Source organism: Anthonomus grandis, chromosome 1, assembly GCF_022605725.1.
Source record: "Anthonomus grandis grandis chromosome 1, icAntGran1.3, whole genome shotgun sequence".
Taxonomy (NCBI): domain Eukaryota; kingdom Metazoa; phylum Arthropoda; class Insecta; order Coleoptera; family Curculionidae; genus Anthonomus; species Anthonomus grandis.
Window position 1 is genome coordinate 11,743,830 of NC_065546.1, and position 16,789 is coordinate 11,760,618.

At 31.0% G+C, this 16,789-nt stretch overlaps 1 long non-coding RNA gene across 1 annotated transcript in view; it reads left to right on the plus strand.

The window, feature by feature from the left end:
- Positions 1-11,314, plus strand: part of LOC126741129 (uncharacterized) — a 67,598-nt gene extending 56,284 nt beyond the window's left edge. The window contains exon 3 of the long non-coding RNA XR_007662119.1: positions 11,167-11,314. This is a non-coding gene — a long non-coding RNA (uncharacterized LOC126741129). The remainder of the gene's footprint in view (positions 1-11,166) is intronic.
- The last annotated feature ends 5,475 nt before the right edge of the window (positions 11,315-16,789 follow it).

A 16,789-nucleotide genomic window follows, 5' to 3' on the forward strand; every position in this document is an offset into this window, starting at 1 on the left:
CGTAAAAATGCTATACAACAAAGGACCCAGAATGCTACCCTGTGGGACGCCAGACCTTACTATTGCCACCCTAGAGTTATCTTCTCCAATTAAAACTCGTTGTATTCTATCACTTAAAAAAGATAAAATTAATTTAGTAGCTGTAGTATTAAAACCGAAATAATGTAAAATATTAATCAAAAGTTCGTGATTTAGCATATCAAATGTTTTAGAGTAATCAAGCAGTATTAAAATCATTGCATCACGCCTGTCCAAACTGGCGACAACCTCATCAGTGACGTCAGTAAGAGCGGTAACACAGCTAAATCCCTTTCGAAGTCCCGACTGTTTTTGTAATATAACATTCTTATCAGTAACATAGGCGGTAATTTGTTTTTCCATTACTTTTTCCAAGATTTTTGAAAGGGCTGGTAAAATTGAAATTGATCTAAGTTCGCCATAATTTAAGGGATTATTTTTTTTAGGAAGTGGCAAAATAAAAGCAGACTTCCAAGATTTTGGAATGTACGAGTTTAACAAACAACTATTTATAATATGGGTAATAAATGGTATTATAAATTAACGAAAAAGAATTATTAATGTTGTGTTTAAATTATCAGGCCCAAACGCCTTAGATTTAAGTTTAATAATTAAATTTGATACTAAATTTTCATTCACTGGTGTAAAAGAAAATAATGGTGGAGACTTCTGATTAGATTTATAGAAATTGAAGGTTTCGTTTGTCGGAGGAGTAATATTAGAAGTTAAATGACTGAACCAGTCGTTAAGTTCATCGACTTTTTTTAGATGTTCGGGAAATCTAGATTTGTAATCAATTATATTCAGTTTATAAAGCTCCTTCCATTTGTCTCGAGTAGTGCAGTTTTGAAATTTGTTATTTAAATAAGTCTTTTTTTCATCTGATAGATCCCATATAAGCAGCAGCGGTATATTTAACAGGGATTTAAGTATTTTAGACTTCTTTGTATGGTCATTCTTAAAAAATAAAATTTATGTAAATCGGTATTATAATATGGATGAGCTACGAGCCTCAACCGAAGAAGCATTTAGAAACTTATAAAGGCAACCCTTAATAATTATAAATGTCTTAAGGCGAAGTGAAACTGTATGTGGTTTATGTATAACACAAAATGTCAATGTTGTAATTAGTTAGTATGTCAAATCAGTACCGGTATTATTTTTTTGTTTTTAACATTTTTAAGTATTTAAGAGTAATATTTTGAATAATATTATTATAAAATCTTATTAAATAAATAGGTTTAAATCACACAACATTTTACAAAAGTAATAATCAAATGCATGTTAAAAAAACAAACATAAATATAGTTTTTTTCTGATTTTTGAAGTTAACATTTATTAAAGATTATGTTGTGATACATTAATGTATTTAGAAAAAAAATTGCAAAAATTCTACTTTAAAATATACAGGGTGTTTGTTCTATTTAAAAAATACCAAGTTTGGGCCCAATCTTGAAAACAGTGCTTAATTTTTTTTTAATACGCCACTGAAAATATCTATTATAAGCAGTTTTCATTTTTTTTTCTCTTATGCAGGGCCTGAGAAATAATAACATCTCGAAAAGTGAACATTTTAGATTTCGCCCTGTATTTCAAGAACAAATGTATTTGGAATATTTCTGTTTTTTAGTTTAAAAGTTTTACAAAAAAGTGATACACGGTCGCGAAAACTTCAAAGCTGTATCTTAAAAAATGACAGAGATACCCTGCAATCTCATCCAAAATAGGACACAGTGTACGTAAGCAGTAGGAACCCGAAAAGACATATTAGACGAAAAAATCGCTCTGCGAATTTCGCAATTTTATAAGGAAATTGTTAATTGTGGATGTTTTCGAGGGTCTAATAGTGTTGTGCGAGATTTGTGCGACTTTGTCCATTGATGATCGGAGAAATGTTTTTTTACGGCGTAAATGCGTTTCGTCGTGACTGTCATCACGTAGTTGTTGACGATTTCACATATCCAACTTTATCAGTTTATTGAAGATTAACTTAACCAAAAGCGAGGAAGTATACAAAAAGCATTCCTGATGTCGCATGCAAACAAACAACAAATTTAAAATTGTTATTCTGTTATTCTAATAAAATTCATATTTTTATATTATATGTGATGGCACTCGTATTTTTTTGATCTACATTTTAACGCTGATCGCTGTTATACTTTAACAAACTTGGTAAAAAAGAATCTGGTCACATTGATTCACTCGAAAAATGTACTGACTCCAGAGTGGAATTTATTCCTGGTGTTGATATAAATGAACAAGGAATATCAAAGATAAATTTTATTTTATTAATATTATGGCGATTTTTTCACCGCAAACCGTGTGTTGTTGCTACCCACCTCGCATCAACCAATATGGCGGATGAGAATACCCGTATATCTAGAGACTTAACAGAACTTTGTCAAATATAAAATTACAGGTTTTTTTTTTCAAGGACTTAGTAAAGACATTTTAAAATGAAAGCACTGTAATTAACTCTGATTTAAAGTTTCCTACACCAAAAAAAAATAACTGAAAATAAGCATTCACAACCTAAATTCTTTTGTATTGAGTTAATAACTTTAAAAAAATTGATAAATAATTAAAATTAACAGTAGGCTTATTAAGATATTAAAAATTTCATAAATAAATTTTTTACAACATTCAGAAAGCTTTCTTTTATTTAGTAATACCCTAATTGATTATTGATATATTGGAGTAATTTATTAAAAATTGTTATTTCCTACATAACTGAGCTACATATTTTTGGTTTCTATCAAGCTTGCGAAATGGTATGTAGCTGCCTTTGATTTAGTTTTTGTTTGTGTTGTTCTATACTGATGGTTGATATAATTTTTCACCTTAAGTTTATTACAGAATATGCAACTTGCGTGGAGATATACAATAGTAATCTCATCCTCAACCTTCGTTCTCACTTTGTTCCATGCAGTGTCTTCAAATATTAGGACTTTAAGGACCATTAATCTTTAAGGATAATAGAGAGTTAATGTATAGGATAAATTGTATATTTTGCTTTCATTTCAAAATAATCCGCCCCTTTCTTTTCTTTTTAAGAAAAAATTTCTTAAAAAAAAAAAAAAAAAAAAATTGTCAAATTAGATATACAGGGGGACGTTTAATTATGCATTTACTGAAGTTCTGTCAATCACCTTCTCACCTGCAGCTAACCTCACTTTAATATGTGAATTTTTTTTTTTTTTTTTTTTTTTTTTTTTTTTTTTTTAAGGAAGTTATGAAGGGTGGATCGTTTTGAAATGAAAGCACTGTATAATATGTATATAGGTCGAAGCACTTTGCGTTGGGAAACACTAATCTGCACAATGCTTGGAGCACTTTGCCACCAAAAAAGGAAATTAGATAGGTGTTCTTTTAAGCACTTTTAGAAAATGTGATTATTAAAATCAGATTATTTATCCTAAAATTAGAAATATCACTTTAATATCCTTTTTTATAAATTGGACTAATAATTGATGACTTAAAGCCTTCTAAAATTTTAGTAGATAAAAAATTAGGTCAAAAATATACCTAAGAGACAACATGCATATGACTCAACTTCATTATTTCTGAAGTTATCCTTTCTGAACCTGGAGAACTATTTTTTTTTTAATATGTATGATAAGCTCATTTATAGCTAGTGGAGTTAAGGCCATAGAGTTTAATATAGTATTAGGTATTTTAAATTTAAGTTTGTCGTACTGTAATGTATAATAGTTATTTTTTGGAGTTGTTAGGTTTCTTTATAATCAATCTCTGGTTTTAATTAAGGTGATTAATCCTTCCGATATCCATGGATTTATTTTTTTTTTGTTTTTATAAGTATGTTTTTTTAAATATACATTTATTTTTAGTAGCAGTGAAAATGTCAAGAAAAATTTGATATGCTAAGTTTAAGTCTTGTATTTGATATAATTCTTGCAAAGATTGTTCTTTTACAAAGTCTATAAACTTTTTTTTTCAAAAATTTTAAAATTAAATCGTTTTCTTGTTATTATTATTACTTGGGTTGTCTTGGTAAACGTAAATTTCTAGGTAAGTTCGGTAATGATCTGTCACACCAGTTTCTAAGACATAAAGATCATAATCAATATTTTTAAGTGAACATGTCTTCTTTATTTATGAATAAGTATGGAGCAGAAAATATAATAGATGTTTTACTATCTTGTGTTTCTCTAGTGTATGAATAAATAAGTGAGGTATAACCATAGTAAAGAAGCATACTAACATATATAAAACTCACAAAACTTGATGTATTTAAAATATCAATGGTAAAATCAACGACCACTATGCTTATACTATCTGCTCTTGGCAAATTATTTAGATCATTTATGATAGAAATATTGAGATGTACTTGGCGATCTGTAACATCCTATGAGTGAAAAACATAATTGAATTAATAGAGAACAAAAGGTGACTTAGCATTATTTTCAAAATAGGGAGAATAGTGTGTTTAATTTTATATTCAATATCATCCCTTATGTATGTCATGAACCCATCAGATGCATTAATTGTACTATTGTTATAGTTAGTTGTAACGTCTGGAATAGAAAAGTCTTTCCAATTTTTATATATATCAAGGTTCACTATGTTACAATGATATCAAGTTTATATAGACAAAAATTTTTTATAAATGTGAAATAGTTGTCAAATTTGTTTTCGAAAAACTAGTTATATGTATTCTAATTTCAAAGCCATATAAGATGTTGTTATTGATGATTTTATTGAGTAGCTTTCAAAATAGTTAACAATAAATTTTAACCAAAAAATTAATAGCTGGCATTTTAGAACTTGATGTATTAAAACAGGAATATTTAAAAAGTTACTAAATTTTATCTTAATTATTTTTATTAAATTAATTACAAGAATGATCCTTGATAACATGTGTCCAAATTTGGATTCTTTATAGGTTATCTCGGTTGCTGTAGGAGATAGAGCTCTGCGGTTTTCGTATTTCTGTGCTACTTTTTTTAAAAACAAAATATGCTATTGTCAAATGTTTGACTAGTTTGACTCTTGTTAGTTAAATTCCCTCCAGACGGCAGACTTAGCAGCATATTTTAGCAGGTAGAGGAGACCGGGGACAATTAAAACAGGGGACGGTTGAAACAGTCGCCATTTTTTTTAGACGCAAAGGTAAAAACTCGTGTACGCAGCCTCACAACGTTTGACGAATTCCAGATTTCTGCTCGACAGTGTGAAACTAGCAGTTGAGCAAAGTTGGTTTGTTTGCGCTCGGCTCTCTTATTTTATGTCAACAAAGTAATTTTTACGTTTCATCTAAAAAGTGTGGAAACAAGAAATTTAAGTGTAAGTAAACCACTTTTTTGTTTTTAATCAATTTTTTTATGTTTTTGCTTAGGTTAAGCAGCCTAAACTTGTTAGTTTAAATTAAAGAGTTTAAAGAAAAATAATATTTTGTTAAAAAAAGCCTGAAGGGGACAATTGAAACAAAATGTAAATAATTTTACGGGGACAGTTAAAACATAATTTATAGAAGGCTTTTGGTATTATTTTTGCGTAAACTGATTAACTGATTGTAACAAACTCTCTGAGGGCTATTATTTTGTTCTAGAATGCCACATGAAAGGGTCAGGAAAACAAATAGAGGTACCAAATCCAACTTGGTTTACGAAAATGCGTATAGGGAGATTATTAAAAATAGAGCATCCGTAAGGTCTGCGGCAGATATGTTTGAACTGAATCATGTTACATTAGGCAGATTTATTAAGAAAAAGAAAGAATCTATTGAACAAGGGTCCACTGAAACTATAACAATGGGATATAGGTGCGTACGACGAGTATTTAACGTTGAGCAGGAAAAATCCATTGTTAAATACATAATAAAGGCATCTCAAATATTTTACGGTCTATCGCCAAAAGAAATACGTAAACTGGTCTACCAAATAGCCGTAAAATATTCATTGAATATGCCCAATATCATGGACTAAAAATTCATTGGCAGGAGAAGATTGGTTTTTCGGGTTTATGAAACGTAATCCTGAACTATCAATCCGTTGTCCCCAGGCTACAAGCCTTTCAAGAGCGACCTGTTTTAACCCAACAAATGTACAACTTTTCTTTGACAATCTTGCCATGGTAATAGACAGATATAAATTCCAAGCGAAGGACATTTATAATATAAACGAAACCGGTGTTTCGACGGTACAAAAACCTGCTAAAATCGTAGCAGAAAAGGGACGCAAACAGATAGGGCCACTTACATCAGGAGAACGTGGCACTTTGGTTACAGTGGCAATAGCGGTAAATACAATTGGAAATAGCATCCCACCAATCTTTATCTTTCCAAGATTAAGATATCAGGATCATTTCGTTCGTGACGGTCCACCTGGGTGCATTGGAGCAGGAAATGCTAGTGGATTGATGCAAGAAGATGAATTCTTGCTATACTTAAGACACTTTCAAAAACACACCAACAGTTCAATTGAAGTTTTGCTTTTAATAGATAATCATCAATCTCATGTAAGCATACCATGCTTGGATTTTTGCAAAGAAAACGGTTTGTTGTCCTCTCATTTCCCCCACACTGTTCACATAAACTACAACCTTTGGATCGATCGATTTATGGTCCATTTAAAAAGGCTTTAAATTCAACTTGCGATTCTTGGATGAGAAACAACCCAGGCAAAATGATGACAATTTATAACATCCCCAGCATCGTTAAAGAGAGTCTCTCTATGGTTTTAGCATAATCTAATATTGTTGCTGGATTCCAGTGCACTGGCATATGGCGGTTTAATCGAGATATTTTTACGGCGTTAGATTTTGCTTCATCATATGTAACTGACAGACCTGCTCCCGAAAATTTGCAGTTAAATATCCCCCAAGAACTCCAGGCAGTAGGTTCAAGAGAGAATAAAGGTTTAAGCAGCACTGATTCTTTTCCAAAATTAGTAAATTCTAACTCTCCAAGAGCGTCAACGAGCGGAACTGTTTCGTTAGAGCCACCAAGCACCCCGCCTCCAGTTGCATCCACAAGTGTCCAGTCAGCCTCTAACCTCTCTTTGGATGTGTTTTCACCTGAGCTAATAAGGCCGTTACCAAAAGCTCTTCCTCGAAAATCTACAGGCAAACGCAAAAGTAGAAAATCCACCGTTTATACGGACACACCAGAAAAAGATGCTATTCAACAAGAATATGAAGCAAAAAAAAAAGAAGAAAGCGAAAAAAAAATTGGTGATCCAAAAAATACATCAAAAACAACAGTGTCCAAAAAAATCGTAAACAGAATAGTCAGGACGATAGCAGCAGTGACAATAAAGACTGTTTTTGTCTAGTATGTTTGGAAATGATGTATGAATGGGTGGTATATATGTATGAATGGGTGCAATGCATTGATTGCCACCAATGGTCACATGTAGAATGCACTCGTAAAGAAGATTTGTATATCTGTCATAACTGCATGTCAGAATAAATATTCTACTTTGCTAATTTATCTTTATTTCAGCATTAGGATAATTATTATGTTGTTTAAAACTGTTGAATAAAAAATTTGGTTTTATTTAAGTGTAAAAATTATATGTATCAATGTTTTTTTCTTCGTATTTCTAAATTGAATGTTATTTCAGTATTAAAATAAATATTTTGTTTATTCTTAATGGTGTTTCAACTGTCCCTGGTATGTGTTTAAACTGTCCCCGTCTCCGGGACAATTGAAACAATATACAAGGCTATATGTTTCCTTTAATATCTTACAGGCATTATATAATAAGTAAAATAACCTGATTTAAAATAAACAAGGAATTAATAAATGTCCTTGTAAAAAATTTTTTAGCTGTAAATATGATTTTCTCTAAGAGAAAAACATAAATATTTGGAAATTGTTTCAATTGTCCCTTTTCTCCCCTATCTAGATTTTTTTTATCCTTTATACAACGAACCAAGCAGCACATTTGTGCTGTGGGTAGTCATGTGAAATTATCATATAGCACGCTATATAACATTACAAAAAAACTTTATTATCGTTAAACTTGCTCTTATACCCAATTAAAAATTGTGTATAAACTCAAAAAGGGCCCACGCTAATAAAATATTTTTATTTCATTAAACTCATTTAATAGTTTTATATAGGATTATAAAATTGATTCCAGTCTATAATAAAGCATTTACAAGCAAAATATTTTATTAATGTTATATTATTGTTTTATTACTAGCTTCTAAGACTGTTTAAATACAATTATAAAATATGAATATTTTAATCAACGCATTTTGTATTCGGCTGAGATTATTTTATCCCACTCATAGAGATTAATAAAATTAACAAAGTTTATAAGCTCCATAGCTTTTGTAAAAAGAAAAAATAAATGGCGAAATTGAAAACAACACCACGGCTATCATGGCCGCTTAGCAGATTATACCTGTAATGATTACTATTTATTTATTTATTTACGGGATGTCCCCATTCTAACAAAACTACAAAATAAATTATATGCTAACCCTAAATGTATATAATTATTCTGCCACCAACAAATATATCAATAAGATATATAATGAACTTAATCTATTAAATATCCAAATTTTCTATAAATCAACAATATATCCATCTAAATGTAAATTAATATGTAGCAGCCCAAGATATACAAATAAGATAAAACATCCAGAAAAGTTTAAGCACAATTCTAACCTTGGCCAAAAAAAAATGAATACAATATATATTTTTCCCCAGTTGAGTAAAAAAAAAATATATAAAACAACTAAAAACATACCGGTAAAATAATCAAAATAAGAAAAGTAAAAGCAATCAAATTTATATGATACTTAACACATAGTACTCAATGAGTAAACTCACTCAGACACCTCTTAAATTTTGAAAGCTTTAAATCCACTAAGTCAAAAGCCTGACTAAATCTATTTCCCAGCATGTGGAGTCGATTAATTGGAGAAAATTTAGCATAGTTTATATGGGGACATTCAACCAGAAAAAGGGACGTCTCTCTAAGGACTCTGGTATTGCACCTGAAGTTTATCCGCTATAACAATTCAGGGAAATCAATAGCATTATTAATCAACTTGTGAAGAAATTTCATATCACACCTAGTTCGATAGCCCTCAAGAGAAGTCATATTTAGCCTTGACTTAAGTTCCAATAAAGACTCATCTCGTACATTTAATCGCCAGGCACAAGTCCTAAGAAATTTAATATAATATAGTAAGCATAATAAGGGGACCAGACTATGGAAGAATAAGACATGACACTACGAATAAGTGTAAGATATAAAACTCTGAAGGCAGCTACTGAAAAGTCTTGAGTATTTCTAGTTATAAAACCAAGAGTACGAAGGCCTTTACTAGACAAACTATCTATATGGGGTATGAAAGTCAGGAAACTGTCAAACAACACCCCCAAATCTTTAATTAGCGATACTCTTGAAAGTATATTACCATTTATGTGGTAGACAAATGGGACAACTTTTCTAGATTAAGCAAAAGAAATGATAAAACACTTATCCTTATTAAGATGTAAACCATTAGAGACAAACCAATTATATAGAGAATCTATGTCTGATTGTAACATCAGGCAATCAGACAAGTTTAAAATATGTAAAAATAGCTTCAGGTCGTCTGCAAATAATAGGAATTGGCAAAATTTGATAATACTAAAAATATCGTTAATAAATAAATTAAAGAGTATATATATATATATATATATATATATATATATATATTATCTCATTTTTGATGCCCCTTCGAAATATTAAAGATTTTGAATTCCTAAATAGAATTTCTAGCCATTGCCGAACGGGAAGAACATAATGAGGAGGAACGTTAGACTTTTTTCTATGGGCTCATTTGAAATGTTATAATATTGTGTTTACTCCTCAACCTGAAAGTTTGGATGAACTTCGTCAACGCATCATCGACAGCTGCCATGATATCCCACAACATGTTTTTGAAAATGTCCGTCAGGAATTTGAATATTGCCTATATCATTGTTTGGCCAAAAACGGGCAACATTTTGAACAATTATTGAAATAAAAACTGATATTTTCATATTTTTGTTTTCTATCTCTATCTGAACAAATTAAGATAAACAAAGATTTTTCTAATTTTAATTAAAAATTTTCAATATTTGTGCAATGTATCCAAGAAATACCCATTATAATTTGTTTTTTAACAATAGTAGTTCTACAGATCCATGAGAAATATAAGAATAATTCATAATATTGGACATAGGTAAAGCAATGGATGCTAACATTCATTCTTATTGCTGAACTAGATATTCCTAAAGATAAATACAATATAGCTCAAAAATGGATAAGAGTAACTAAAGACAGATATAATGGAGTGCTAAAATTACGATTTGGCTGCCTCCTATGCCCCAGAGTATTGCACTACAAGCCACCGAATGCACCTGAATTATAAAAGCGAGTAGTGTTTTACACAATATATGCATTAAGAACAACAGTTCTGTTGTTTAATTTGGGAAAAGAGATCAGCAAATAAATGTTAATTATGAAATTTATGAGAATAATGCTGCTATTTTATTGCTAGAGTAAAAATTATTATTAGATTGCATTAGTTCAAAGAGAACAATATATATTTTAAAGCCAAGTATTAATGAGGGTAATAATAAGATAAAACGCTTTTTTTATTTTTCTTTTTCTTACAAACTAATGTGAATGTTATAGGAAATAAGACAATATTCAAATGGAAAAAACTATATTTACCTTATAATATACAAACAAAAGTGAATTACAGATTTATTACTAAGAAATACAGAACTCACATAATACTATTCAAAAATCTGAAAATTAAAAAAAATACTACATTAACCTAGTTGTAAGTTAATCACTCATTAATAAAAAAGGAGGAATCATATTATACATACTAATAGTTGAGAAATACAGAACAAAATACATTTTTTTACAAATGGGCATATTAACAAAAATCTCTCTAATAACTCAAAGCTAAATAATAAGGAATTAAAGAGAAATAAAAAAAAATAATACAAATTAGTTGCATATATTTTATCCCATTACTTACTTTATTACACTTACATGCATATCTTCAAAATACAACTACTAATTTTTTTTTTAAAGAAATGACTTACTAATAATGCATTGCTGTTAGCAATAGGTTCTTTTATACAACATCTCTTTTATATAAATTTAACTATAAATAATTTTGTTCTAGATTTTTGGTTTCTGTTGCATCCCTCTCTTCTGAAATATTGGACATTTAAATTCTGTGCATTATTTAGTCTTTGGACCTTAACTGGTTGTTTTCTTTTTAAGGAGACTTCCAGCACTTGGGTGGAAAATCCTGTTCACAATTATATTAATATAATAAATCAACAATTTATATAACACATGTTTATTTTATAGACGCATGTATGTATCAGTAAAGTAAGAATAAAAACTGTTTACAAAAACTGGATACTTATTGCCTCCACTCTTTCCTGGCTCTTGAAAGGGCCTTAATTGCAGATCTGATAATTGCAGCCATAGTTGTTGGACTGTCTTAAACGTGAAATTATTCGTCAATTAACCAAATTTAATTTCTAAACGTTCTTCCATAAAATTTAAAAGCTTCCTTTTCTGTTCCGGCGATATCCAGCCTTCATAAACCATTTTATTGGTGATTACGAAATGCGAAAACGAAATAACGCTTAAAAATAGGTACGTAATCGAGAAATTTACCAAATTTATACTTTATTTACGTTTAGAAATATATCAAATTTTAATCGTCTTTTTTTATCAATTGAACTAGTTTTTACCAGGTCATTCTAATTTGCGGTGTTGCCGATGCTATTAATACTCGATTTGGCTTCTACGCGTTACGTATGGACATCTAAAGGTTTCCTCTTTTTGTAAAATAATATAATTGACCAACGCGCATCCGTTAATTTATTCAGAAAATCCTATGGATATTCATAGGCTGATACAAATTTCACAAAAATGAACCACCATAGGACCATTGAATAAAATGGATACTAGACGAATAATTTGTCAATGCAAAGGGATATATAAGAAAGGTGTTCCAAAAATATATTTTGTATATCAAAATAGGAGAGGTCCTCCAGATAGCGCTGAGATGCTTATATAAATTCTTAAAAACATCTTAATTACGATATGATTTTCTTAGAGATTTTTTTGCTATAAAATAAATGATGGAGGGATCAAAAAAATATTCTACTAAGAAAACATGATTCTCGTAACTTTAATAAATGTCTATAACTAGACAATAAAAATGTTAAGACCTATTTTAAATTTTAATACATACTTAATATTTACTCATATAATATAAAAAGTTATAATAAACAGAATATTAACCCAAAACATATTACAAAGGGCTATATGGGAAAATGGATAAAAGTTTCTTTAATTCAAAATATGTTTTAAAGCTTTACTACATAATTACAAAACAACAAAAGTATTTTAAAATATTTTGAAAAATAAACTACAAAATATTTTAGTCATACCAAATCATGTCAACATCTAAATAAAAATTTGTTTGTAATTTTATTTCTATCAGCAGCCCTTCTTCCAGAAGTTTTCAGGGCCTCGACAACAATTTAAAAAAGAGACTCCCTATAATCATTTTTTCACTTACCAATATGCAAATTTGCAACTCCCACAACCTGCTTCAGAATCGTTTTACCTCAACCAGTTTTATTTTAAATTTTATTTATTGGAAATTCTGGGACCTAAAAAAATTACAGATTACTTATTAGCATTTTTTTGATCAAAAACTTTTCAAATAAACAATAAATAATATTCCTACTCATACTTATAACTATTAAAATATATTGGATCTTCTAAATACAACAAAAATTCCTTATTATCTTTAGATATGAGAACTGCCACTTAGGTAAAAAATTTTGGTGAACTGGAGTTCTTGCCTCAATTCACTAGTTTGACTGGTTTCAGTCATCAAATACCACAATATATGAACTGTATTACTATTATATTACTGAATGGGTGTTTTTGAATCTTCATCAACAAAAAAATAGGAAAGAAATTGCATTCTACTTCCAAGCATTTACAATATGGATTTTAAATAATATACAGGGCCTTTTTGAAAGTTCACTTAATTAACACCTCGTAAAATTCGTCAAAAGAAGTAAATATACCAAAAATTATTTTTATAAAAGTTGTTTAATAAGAGAGTTCCTTTACATTATTTAAAAGACATCGTTATTAAGTTAACTGGTTAAAGTTTTTACAAAAATTGTTCAAAATTGTGCCCGCTTGTTGAAAGTGGGGCATTATGTAGGAACCACATATTCTGTCTCACATTTAGAGGAACATGTCTTACATTTAATACTTATGGCAGATAGTATCGAAAAAAATTTAAATAAATTGTACCGATCGGTCGAGGTACATAAAAGTAAGGTCCAATAAGCAAGCTATTTAAAGTCCAGTGCAACGATATATTAGAATGGTCACCCGTCAAAACACCAGCATTTTACTTGTCAAACAATGTAAATAGAAGGTGGATTACATTGTTTGGCAGGTGGAATGCTGGTGTTTTGACGGGTGATCATTCTAATATATCGTTGCACTGGACTTTACCAATCTAGCCAAACATTTAATTAAAATCTATATGAAAATTACATCTTCTTCCAGCATGCGGATTTTCTACTGCCCAAACATGATTGTTGTAGAAATGTAGTCTATCTCGTGTAAATGTGGTCTCGTCTGTACAGGGCGTCCTAAATTCGAGGGTGACCATTGGGATTTCGGAAACCATAAGATTTACAGGGTCGGTTAAATGAAGGCCAAGTTGCGCAATTTGAAGCTTAAAAAAATGACGTTTAAAAACTTTTAAAATTCCGGATACTCTCGGAGTTATCCGAAAAAAATCGAAAATTGTCAAAATCGTTTTTACCTCCTACCGACTTTATTTAAAGAGATATCGGAAAACTATAAACAGTTTTTCATTGCCACTTTTTATGCACAAATGCAAATGACGCAAAAAAACATAATCCGACGTTTCTTTTTTTTCGATCATCATCAACTTCTATGGGCGCTATATTGGATATTCTCATTTTTAAAAAGTATTTTTAATTGCCTTTAAAATTAGGTATCGTACTTGCATGTCCGATTACTCCTTCTAGTACTTGCCAAATTGCGCAACTTTGCCTTCATTTAACCGACACCGTAACTCTTACGGATTCCGATATCCGACTGGTCACCCTCGAATTTGGGACACCCTGTACACAAACTTAATTTCGTAAAATCCTCATTTTTGCCGTGCTGTTCTAAAAGCCACTGACAATGTACAACTCTTCTAGGTTGTAACGCTTGTACCCGTTGATAAAAATAAGGATAATACTGTCCTTGTCGTATTCTCTTCCACATTTTACTATGAGAAAGTTCCACTTGAGCTGCTATGGCTTTAGTATTGGACCTACATATATCTCCTATAGGCATTTTCATTAATAAGAAACTTTAATGATTATGTTGAAGATATGTAGATAAAAATAAATATATATGCAAACAAATTTGTTGTACTTACCTAGAGAGTCTGATAAAAAAATCCCATTAAAATTCCTTTGAAATCCAACTATTTATATATTTGATAGATGTGTATTTTATACGCAAGATAATACGAAGGAATATTCTAAATTGAGATAATTAAACAATCAAAGTTGATAATTTCTTACTTTTTGTTGACATCAAAGATACAACGAGTCGCAATTCAGGTGTGTGTATTTACTCGAAAATATAATCCTTGGAATCTTAAAAACTGGAAATTTTTATCTTGAGATTTTAAGAGCCTTTTCATTATCAATCAATTTAAATATATCAATTCTTAAGGAAATTTTTCATGATCTTGTTTGGGGAAAAAAGTGTCCGGCTTCCAGAGCCCTCCCTTCCGTACAGGCCTTGTGTACATATAAGGTGATTTTATATTTGCACATATTTGCATCTACAGGGTGTTTCAGAACTATGGATGAAACTTCTGGGGGTTATTCAGTGCAACGAAAGAATCCATTTGAGTATAGGAACCCATGTCCGGAAATGCGTGACACATTTCCGGACGTCACTACGGCCCTAAGACGCGTTAAAATTTATAAAAAATATTAATTACCTACATAAGATCTGCTGCATTTATTTTTATCTTTGGTACATGATACCATAACAACAATTATTTAAAATCAACGCTTATCCATGTCAATTCTCAATGTCATGTTTAAAAATTTTATAGCTTACAATTTTTAAATATTTATTGCTAATGGAAAACTTTACCAATCAAGAATTGGCGGATATGCATTTGGCATACGGAGCAACAAACTGCAATGCACGAGCAGCATCGCGGTTGTATCATGAACGTTATCCCGAACGACAGCATCCTGGATACAAAAAGTTTATTGCGGTTCATCGGCGGCTCGCTGAGACAGGCATGTTTAAGACCAAGATGCATGATACTGGTGTTGCTCGAACCGTAAGAACGGTCGAATTTGAAGAAGAGGTGCTTCAGCGAGTTGCCGATGAACCATCAAATAGCACACGTGATGTCGCTAAGAATATAAATACGAGTAACGCTCCTGTCTGGCGGGTACTACACGAGCAACAACTCCATCCTTACCACTTCCACAAAGATCAAGGTATGACTGCAGCCGATTATCATCCTAAAGTTCAATTTTGTCGCTGGCTTCTGAATCACATCATTGCACAACCAAATTTTTTACGACATGTTTTGTGGACGGATGAAGTCTTTTTCACAATAGACGGTATTTTTAATAGTAGGAATAGCCATGTTTAGGACGAAGAAAATCATTATGCAATTTTTCCAAGAAAACATCAGAATTGTTGGTCTGTCGACGTATGGGCAGACATTGTTGATGATTATTTAATTGGGCCATACCTTTTACCGGAACGGTTAACAGGACCTATTTATCTGCGTTTCTTGGAGGAAGTTCTCCCAGAACTCCTTGAAAATGTTCCACTAAACGTTAGACAGCAAATATGGTTTCAGCATAATGGAGCGCCGGCTCACTTTGCTGTACAAGTACGCGAGTATTTGGCTCAGCGGTTTGGGCACCATTGGATTGCCAGAGGTGGAGCAGTTTCTTGGACTCCTAGGTCACTCGATTTAACGTCGCTCGATTTTTTCTTGTGGGGACATGTAAAGTCCTTAGTCTACGAAACTTCAGTAGAATCAGAGCTAGATTTAATTAGACAAATAACAGCAGCATTTGAAATCATTCAAAACGAGGATCAAATTTTTAGTGGAGTCTGCCGAAATCATGTGCGGCGTTTAAATCGGTGTATTGAGGTTGGAGGAAGACATTTTGAACAATCGTTGTGATGGTATCATATACAAAAAGTAAAAATAAATGCATCAGATCCTAAATCCTAATATCTCTTTTCTAAATTTAAACGCGTCTTAGGGCCGTAGTGGCGTAGTGACACATTTCCGGACATGAGTTCCTATACTTAAATGGATTCTACTGTTGGACTAAACAACCCCTAGAAGTTTTATCCCATACTTCTGAAACACCCTGTATACGTACACAAATTACCAGTGGTATTAGAAAGACAATGAGAGAGAAAAAGACTAAAAGAAATATAATTTTTAACTTACAATTATTAAAAAAATAATTCCTGTGGATCCAATGACTTAAGTAAATAATGTTGACCACGCGTTGTCAGCGGAAGAGCTTCGCTGACATTTTCCGCCGATTTTCGAACTACAGGAAATAGCTCTTTTTCAACCCTGTAAATTAAACTTATTTAAGAAGGACACAGTGATGTTTCTACTAGGAGTTTTACTTAGCCTAGAAGCAAGGGTTCAGTTCTTTTTTATT